This window comes from Dendropsophus ebraccatus, chromosome 1 (assembly GCF_027789765.1).
Source record: "Dendropsophus ebraccatus isolate aDenEbr1 chromosome 1, aDenEbr1.pat, whole genome shotgun sequence".
Lineage (NCBI taxonomy): Eukaryota > Metazoa > Chordata > Amphibia > Anura > Hylidae > Dendropsophus > Dendropsophus ebraccatus.
In genome coordinates this window covers 45,662,111-45,670,719 of record NC_091454.1, presented here as the reverse complement: position 1 = coordinate 45,670,719, position 8,609 = coordinate 45,662,111, and positions in this window count along the sequence as shown.

The following is an 8,609-nucleotide window of genomic DNA, read 5'->3' as shown; positions in this document are numbered from 1 at the left end:
TTTTGTTTTTGGGGTTTGTTTCTTTAATTGCACATGCATTGCAATATAAACTGCGTGACCAGGATACACACACTTCAAAGTCTTCAAAAGTCAGAACCAGAGTGCAGAGAAATTTAAAGATTTTGTCACCAACTAAAACTGCTCTTGTGTGTTAATGGACTAAATTGCTATAGCATTTAGAAATGTTAGATTAACACTGTGCACAGTGGGATAACCCTGTGTGAATGACAACATATGCACAGCAGATTCCTTCTTCCACAGAGCATACCTGAGACATTGCAATCTTATGCATGCACTGTTGTAGCAATCCATCATTGCAGCAGGATGTACTTGTTCACCAGTGTATCTAGACCTTTCATTTACTGTTTTTATACTTTTTTTTGTAAAATTCAATAAACATCAGAATAAAAGTGTGTGGGAAGTCACATGATGCACAGTATGCACATTTTAAAGGTCATAGGAGTTAAGACCAAAGTTAAGACATGTTTGTAGAGTTGAAAAAACTTTGAGCACGTCTGAACAGTGTGTGGTGGCTGCTAAAGTTATATGCAGCCCCAGGGAGTCCTGGAAAACATGGATACAGCCTATGACACTTAAAACTGTTTGGGACCTCAGTGACTGTGCTCCTTCTGTAAGTAGTGCAGTACACTGTCACTGATAAAATATGGGGAGGACACTGGTGGCCCTTCCTACCATACAGATGTTGGGGGTCCACAGCATTGGCATACATAAACCACCAGGGAGAACAACATCAGAGGACTAGCTGAGCCCCATCTTAACTTTCTGCTCTGAACTTAAAAGGAACAGACAATACCAGAGCAGACATTAATTAATATGCGGGGGAATGGGAACTGTCCCCAGTAGCTTCACCAGATTTTCAGGCTATTTGGTAGTCCGGAGCCTCACACAGCCGTGGCGCCGAGCAGGTAATGTATGCTGTGGGCCGGGAGGGTTAAAGGGGCCAGGTAACATATCTGCAGCAGAATGAAACTCACAGCGTCAAATCCGCTGCGGATCTGGTACGTGTGAAGCTACCCTTAACCTGACTGCACAGTGCTTGAGCAGCAGCTTTTGATTGAGGATTTTTAAGTTATTTTCACCTTACTTGCCAGCAGGAAGAGGGTAGTCTACCAAATAGATATCTAAGAACTTTCAAGGCCTTCAGCCATTTTGTTAATAAGCCCATTAATGTCATAGAAACATAGAAGATTGTCGGCAGAAAAAGACCATTGGGTCCATCTAGTCCGCCCTTTTAGTATTTTCTTCCTTATTATCTTAGGATAGATATGTCTATCCCAGGCGTGTTTAAATTCTGTTATTGTAGATTTACCAACCACCTCTGCTGGAAGTTTGTTCCAGGTATCTACTACTCTTTCAGTAAAATAATATTTTCTTACATTGCTTCTGATCTTTCCCCCAACTAACCTCTCACTGTGTCCTCTTGTTCTTGAGCTCAGTTTTTTACTAAAAACACTCCCCTCTTGAACCTTATTTAGTCCCTTAACATACTTAAAGGTTTCAATCATGTCCCCCCTTTCCCGTCTTTCCTCCAGACTATACAGATTCAAATCCTTAAGTCTTTCCTGATATGGTTTATGCCTCACACCCTCCACCATTTTTGTAGCTCGTCTTTGGACCCGTTCTATTTTATCAATGTCCTTTTTTAGGTGAGGTCTCCAGAACTGGACACAGTATTCCAGATGTGGCCTCACCAGAGCTCTATACAGCGGGATCACAATCTCCCTCTTCCTACTGGTTATACCTCTAGCTATACACCCCAGCATACGATTTGCTTTCCCCACCGCCTGGTTGCACTGGTGACTCATTTTAAGGCTTTCAGAAATCATTACCCCTAAATCCTTCTCTTCTGAAGTCTTTTCCAACACAGTACTGCCGATGTGATATTGGGATAGAGGATTCCTCCTCCCCAAGTGCATTATTTTACATTTGGAAACGTTGAACTTCAATTTCCACTGTTTGGACCACGTATCTAGCAAAGCTAAATCATTTTCCATATTACTGACACCTCCAGGAATATCCACCCTATTGCACACTTTTGTGTCGTCAGCAAACAGACAAACTTTACCTATCAACCCTTCTCCTATGTCACTTACAAACATATTAAAAAGAATAGGACCCAGAACAGACCCTTGTGGCACACCACTTGTAACCAGTCTCTGCTCAGAATATACACCATTAACAACAACCCTCTGATATCTCTCCTTCAGCCAACCACAAATCCACTGAACTATCCAGGGATTAAGTCCAATTTTCTCCAACTTCTCTATCAGCTCTTTATGGGGAACTGTATCAAAAGCTTTGCTGAAGTCCAGATAGGCGATATCCACAGCACACCTTCATCCAGCACTTTTGTGGCATAATCAAAGAAATCAATGAGATTAGTCTGACATGATCGGCCCTCAGTAAAGCCATGCTGGTTTGGATCCATCAAATTGTTGATTCTTAGGTGATCCATTATCTTCTTTTTTAGAAGAGTTTCCATCATTTTCACTACTACAGATGTCAGGCTCACTGGCCTGTAGTTACTGGGCTCTTCTCTATTCCCCTTCTTGTGGATTGGTATAACATTGGCTGTTCTCCAATCATCGGGGACATCTCCTGTTAGCAGGGATTGGTTATACAGATCTGTCAGGGGGGCAGCAATCACAGATCTGAGTTCTTTAAGAACCCTGGGATGGATCCCATCTGGACCCATCGCCTTATTCAGCTTTAAACGGGCAAGTTCCTCTGCAACTTCAGCCTCTGAAAATACTGGAGCCGAACCCATATAGCTGGAGGCAATGTTGTGTCCAACCATCCTGTGATTGTGAAGGCCGCCTTCTGAAAACACTGAGCAGAAGTAACTATTCAAATAGTCAGCGACCGCCTTATCTCCATCAATAAACATATTCTCCCCATTACTTATTTTAGTAATGCTGCAGCCATTCTTCTTCTTCCTGTCACTTATATATCTGAAGAAGGTTTTATTCCCCGCAGTAACAGATTTTGCCATTTCCTCTTCTTTTGAGGCTTTAGCAGCATTTATAATCTGCTTTGCCTCCTTCTGTATACTTTTGTACGTCTGTCAGCTTCATTCCCAGTCTCCTTATACTTCCTATACGCTGCCTTTTTTCCTTTTACAATGGCCTTAACCTCTCTAGTAAACCATAATGGATTCTTCTTCCTTTTACTTTTGCTAACTTCTCGTACATATAGTCTAGTTGCCTTTAATATGACATTTTTTAATTCTGCCCACTGAGTGCTCGCCCCTGATGTTTTATCCCACCCTCTTAATTCCTTATCTAAATACTCCCCCATTTTATTAAAATCTGTGTACCTAAAATCCAATACTCTTGTTGTAGTATGGGATTGGACGTAGTCAGTTTGTATGTCAAACCATAGACACTGGTGGTCACTGGAACCTAGATTTTCTTCCACTCTAACATCAGACACCCGATCCCCATTAGTAAATACTAAATCTAGAATGTTCTCTCCTCTGGTAGGTGACTTCACAAGCTGTTTCAGAGATGCCCCTGTAAGGGCCTCCATTACATTCTTGCTTTTACATGTAAGTGCAGAAGGGATATTCCAATCCACATCCGGCATGTTAAAGTCGCCCATAACTACAATGTCCCCCTTTAATGACATTTTATTAATTTCATCCATCAGCATATTATCATAGTTCTCACTTTGCCCCGGAGGCCTATAGACAACACCTATCCTAATAACAGATCCCTCTTTGGACTGCATACAAACCCAGAGAGTCTCCAGCTCTTTATATGTATTTTGGATGAGTGTCGATTTAAGACTATCCCTGACATAAATGGATACCCCGCCTCCCCTTCTCTCTGCTCTGTCTTTCCTGTACAGAATATATCCCGGTATAGCTATTTCCCAATCATTAGACTCTTTGAACCAGGTCTCTGTTACAGCAACAAGGTCCAAATCATCTCTAGACATAATGGCCGTCAGCTCACAGATCTTGTTTCCTAAGCTGCGAGCATTCGTACACATTGCCCGAAGATTACTAAACTTCATAATACCTTTATTCCCAAATTCATCCACCGCACCAACAGCACCTTCCTTACCACCAATAACCGCACCAACCATTGCATCTACAGCACCAATAACCGCACCAACAACTGCGTCAACAGCACCAACAACTACATCAACAGCACCAACCACTGTGTCTACAGCACCAACCACTGCACTTTCACCAATCCGGATACACTTATTTGTCTTTACTGGTCGGGGACAGAAATCCTCCTCCTCTATTATACTTCTGTCCCCTTCATCTAGTTTAAATGTCTGTCCAAAAACAATCTGAATTCCTCACTAAGTACCTGTGTACCTATGTGTGATGGGTGCAAACCATCCCTCTTGAACATGTCCTTTTTGCACCACTTGCAAAAGCTATGACTAACAAACCCAAAACCTTCTGCCTTACACCACTGCCTTAACCATGCATTAAACTCTGAGATACGACATGCCTTGTTGTTATGATTACAGACCGGCAAAACCTCTGAAAATGTCACAGAATCTGTTATCTTGCCCAGCTCCAGACTAAAAGTTTGAAATTCCTTTTTAACCAAATCCACATCTCCTTGGGACAAGTCATTGGTTCCAAGATGAACCACCAGATCAATCTTGCTATCTATACTAGCAGCCTTCACAATGTTCACAATCCGTCTCCTATCCCTCCTGACAGTAGCACCTGGGAGACATCTCACCTCTCTAAACACATCCTCCTCCTGTCCTACCACAACACCTCTAACAATCGAGTCACCAACTAGAAGATGCCTTCTCTTCTTACTAACCTTTACTTCTGCCCTCAGTGGCCCATCCAAAACAACATCCCCATTGGAAATAACCTGAGCAGCCATGTCTCCAACAGCAACAGCATCTCTATCAATATCAGCAAGAACACTAAAACTATTCTGCACAGAGAGGCCAAACGTGCTATGCTTCTGCTCTACAGCTCGCAACCTACCTGAACCAACTGTTTTCCAAACCGCCGTTTTCCTCGTAGGTCTTTGAGGAAGAGGTGGCTGATAACCAGGCTGCACAGCAACTCCTGGCTGGGATAGTCTCCTCACATCAGATTGAAGTGTACAGACTAAGGACTGCAGCCTAGAAATTTCACAACGTAAACCAGAAATCTGCATGCAAACTGGACAGCACCCCAAGTCCCAAAGGGTTCTACGGAAAACTACAGCCAAACAAGAATTACACTGCACCAAACCAGACATCATTTAAGAACAAGTGAAAGCAAGTACTGGAAAAAAAAAAAAAAATCTCCTGCAGTCACCAAACTCCTGCTGTTTTCAAACTACTGCAGTTTTTTAACTACTCACTTCTGCCACGCTGCTTCTACCAGTAGTCAACTCTCCAGAGTAAACTCCACAGAGTTTGTAGCCTCCTTATATACAGGTAAATCTTAATTAGGTTAATTTAGGAGGCTGGCTCTTTTCTTATGCTAATCTAATTAAATCAACACCTGGTCTGGAATGTCTAGCCACACCCTGCCAGATTAACACCTATTCACAAAATGCAGCAACAAAACCAAAAAAACAAACAAAAACCTAGTAGTAATGACCAAATTAACCTCAGTCAAAACACAAATCCAAATACCTAGAAATAAACAGTGATTAATTCAAATTTAAACAGTAATAAATTCAATAAAAACAGTAATATATTCAGTTAAGTATTAAAATAATAAACAGTATTTTTTTTTTCTTTTTAGTAGTCTATATCACAAGATAAAATTCAATTCACAAGATAAAGTAAAAAAAAAAAAAAAAAAAAATCACAGTTCCTATACAGCTTACCTTAACTACTGCAGTTTTTTAACTACTCACTTTTGCCTCGTTGCACTTCTGCCACGCTGCTTCTACCAGTAGTCAACTCTCCAGAGTTGACTACTGGTAGTCCTTACCCCAAAACTCCCCTGCACATTTCCTTTTGTGATAGACTTTTTGCACGGAGGACTTAAAGTGACACTGTCACCTCCTTTTCGAGTTCTGACATCTCTACACAGGTGTAAAGGGTAAATTTAGCGTTTTTCATACCTTCATATCATACGTCATGGTGTTCAAGTAAAGTGTCCTTTTATCAACTGCAGATTGTATTAAGTGGGTGTGGCCTCACGGCACTAGCGCCACTTAGCCCCGCCCCTTAGACGCCCATTGGTTGGCCGATGTAAAGGGGGTGGGGTCTAGACCTTTCGGCTAGCCTGTTCCAATGGCCGGCGAGGGGGCGGGGCAAACAGCGCTGTTGTGGGTGGTGCTAATGCTGCGAGGCCACGCCCACGTAATACAATCTGCAGTTGATAAAAGGACACTTTTTACTTGAACAAACACCATAATGTATGATATGAAACAAGGAAGGAAAAACCGCTAAATTTACCCTTTACCCCTGTGTAGAGATGTCAGAATGCACAAAGGGGGTGAGTGTCACTTTAAGTATTCAAGACTCAACGCTATTAAAGTGACGGGCACTCTTTAGGGAGTGTTCACACTTACAGGATGTGCAGCAGATTTGATGGCCCAGCTTTGCTTTGAATCTGCAACTTCAAATCTGCGCTTGCATATCCTGTAGGTGTGAACGTACCCTCAAGGTCCAGATTAGAGATGAATGAATTGCCCATCTAAACTAAGCAAATGGCTTCATTCAATTGGCAAGCCGCTTATCTCAACTCTGTGCTGCTGCTTCCTGGCTGTTGGGAAAAGCTGGATCAAGTCCTAGGAAACTTCTCAGTTTCCTAGGACTGGATCCAGCTTTTCCCGACACCAGGGATGGAGTAGCAGGGAGCAGAACAGAGTTAAAAGGCAGGCAGCTTATAGGCTGCTTGCCGATCAATTTGCTTTGTTTATATAAGTGATCTGCTCATCTGTAGTCCAGATATCTGCTCTCGGTGCCCTCTGATTATAAAATTGCAGATAATCCCTGGTTCAAATGATTTGTCTGGGCTAGCTTTAGAATTTTTCCCACCTTAAAAGACAATGCTGCCCTGGCCCCTGTGATAGTCACTATAAGGAGTTTTCAGCACCATTAATCTTATATTCTGGACATTTTATACTTTTACAAAGGATTTCTTGGTGGTCTCCCTTCAAAAATGCATGTTCCCTTACGTCCCATTGGCATCACAACATATGGGGTAAATTCGCCCCTGCGAGCCCCTGGGACGAAGGAATATTTAATGAAAAAACAACAATTTAATTTTAATCCCCTCCTCCATGAGGTATAAATAGGCTCCACCTCCCCCTAGACCTCAGTCTTTTTTTACTTGGTTGCTGTTAGCCCTAGGGGACTTTGTCCCTCCTCCGTTTTTATGCTTGTTTACCTGTTGCATTCAGGTTTTCTCTCCAGTTAATGATTGCTGGGATGCCGCTGGAGACGGTGTCCAGGTAGTATCCTGATATTTGCTTCCGCAGGTCTTGGCTTTTAAGTTTTTCTTACCTTTTGCGTCTTGGAACGCACTCTGCGTGTCACCCGAGGCACTGGCGTCTCTTACGGTCGCGTTTGACTGTGGGACGCATCAGCGCTGCGTGCATCTCAGCCCTGCGGCGTCGGCGTGATGTCATTTCCGGGGTCCGGCAGTGGCGCGCGCTCTCTGCACGCCGGATTAGCTGTGTGTTCATTTATAAGGCAGAAGGTAAGCTGTTGCTACCTCTAGGTCTGGCTGTCTTACTGTGGAAGGATTTTCTGTGGCTCATCCGAATCTAATAGAAATCATCTATGCAATGTGCTGTGATGTCTCTTCTATATACTTAAAAGTAAGTGTTGCTGCCACCTAGTGTCTCTTTCTGGTATCACTCTAGCCAGGCTAGTGGTTTATATGTATTGTAATACATTGATTATTTGCAGATGTCTGAAATGGAGACTAGTCCTGCTGCTGGCAAAAGACCTAAGGAAGCACTTCATGTGCCGAGTGTGAGACTCCTCTACCTGACGGCTATGGATACTGTAGGAGTATCATTTTTCCCAGATAAGATTCATCCTTTCATAAAAATATTTATAATGCTTATGTGTTTCAGTACGCTGTCCTTCATGCAGACCTAAACCTATGAGGAGCCTGATGTTCAGGATGTAGTTGTATATGTCAAGGACTATGTGCAAAAGACTTTGGCGACTAATGAGAATCGCCGCCCGTGTCCTAAGATAAAGACCAAACTGAGTATTTCTCCCTCTACTCCCAGCCTGTGAGTATATTACTTTATGGTTGTAGGATTATGGTCATTTTCAGTTAAAAATAAATAAATAAAAAAAATAAAATATATATATAGATATAGATATATATATTCTATTTCACCTTAGGGGTCTGAATTTACTGTGATTGATTAAGTTAAGTCATCCTCTTCTTCTGAAACCTCTTCTACTTTTGAAGATGAGAGAATTATTCAAGGGGTATTTCACAGCTGATAGAATTTACAAGCCCTGCAAAGCTGTACAAACTGAAATACACCCTGAGGAAATAGAGGAGGATAAGGGTTCATCCTCCTCAAAAAAGCCTGTGGCTTTTTCTGTGGGAAAGACTTCATTGTCTGTGTTACAGGCGGAATGGAAGGAACCGGAAAAGGCTCCGGTTTTGAGCAAGAGGTATAAGACCT